This window comes from Arachis hypogaea, chromosome 18, assembly GCF_003086295.3.
Source record: "Arachis hypogaea cultivar Tifrunner chromosome 18, arahy.Tifrunner.gnm2.J5K5, whole genome shotgun sequence".
Lineage (NCBI taxonomy): Eukaryota > Viridiplantae > Streptophyta > Magnoliopsida > Fabales > Fabaceae > Arachis > Arachis hypogaea.
In genome coordinates this window covers 48,571,970-48,573,227 of record NC_092053.1, presented here as the reverse complement: position 1 = coordinate 48,573,227, position 1,258 = coordinate 48,571,970, and the positions used below count along the sequence as shown (strand labels likewise).

Here is a 1,258-nt window from a genome sequence, read left to right as displayed (position 1 = left end):
GGACCCAAATCAACATTTAACCACCTTCCTGAGAATATGTGACACAGTGAAGTCTAATGGTGTTCATCCTGACGCCTATAGACTGCTCTTATTTCCATTCTTACTCAGGGATAAGGCAGCCAAGTGGCTGGAATCTTTCCCAAGGGAAAGCTTGACAACTTGGGAAGACGTGGTGAACAAATTCTTAGCAAGATTTTACCCCCCTCAACGAATCAATAGGCTGAGAGCTGAGGTCCAAACTTTCAGGCAACAAGATGGTGAGACTCTATATGAAGCATGGGAGAGTTTTAAGGACCTAACAAGGAGGTGCCCACCAGATATGTTCAATGAATGGGTGCAGCTGCACATTTTCTATGAAGAGCTCTCTTATGAGTCAAAGAAGGCCGTAGACCATTCATCCGGAGGATCTTTGAACAAGAAGAAGACTATTGAGGAAGCCATAGATGTCATTGAAACAGTAGCAGAGAACGACTACTTCTATGCTTCTGAAAGAGGGAACACAAGAGGAGTAATGGAGCTAAACAATGTAGATGCTCTGCTGGCCCAAAACAAGCTCATTACCCAGTAGCTGGCTGACCTCACCAAGAAGATGGAGAGGAACCAAGTAGCAGCAATCTCCACTTCGTCAACAACCCAAGAAGGAGTGAATGAGGAAGTAGAGGGTAGTCAGGAGCAAGCCAACTACATTGGGAATTCACCTAGGTAGAACCATGATCCATACTCCAAGACTTACAACCCTGGATGGAGGAATCACCCAAACTTTGGGTGGGAAAATCAACAAGACCAAAGCCTTGATCAAAGACGCCCAAATCCAAACAATGCAGCTCACCAACACTTCACATCTAGACCATATCAACATCCCAATAACAACACCTCTCCACATTCATATCAAGGCCAGAACAACCCTCCTCAACCTGACCTATCATCCTTTGATGAAAGAATCTCAAGGATTGAAAATCTACTTGAAGGCATATTGGTGCACGAAATTGTGATGTCCAGGCTCGAACAATCCCTGGTAATAGCTCCAAAGCTTGGTGCTTTGATCTTAATTCATAATTGTCACAACTTCGATACAACTAACCAGCAAGTGCACTGGGTCGTCCAAGTAATACCTTACGTGAGTAAGGGTCGAATCCCACGGAGATTGTTGGTATGAAGCAAGCTATGGTCACCTTGTAAATCTCAGTCAGGCGGATATAAAATAATCATGGAGTTTTCGAATAATAAATAATAGAATAGGGATAGAGATACTTATGTA

General features: G+C 43.5%; 1 non-coding gene across 1 annotated transcript; it reads right to left on the bottom strand.

Annotated features, from left to right (window-relative positions):
• Positions 1–217: 217 nt before the first annotated feature.
• Positions 218–324, bottom strand: LOC112773399 (small nucleolar RNA R71). The gene has a single exon (XR_003187950.1). It is a non-coding gene; the product is annotated as a small nucleolar RNA R71 (small nucleolar RNA).
• Between the last annotated feature and the right edge of the window lie 934 nt (positions 325–1,258).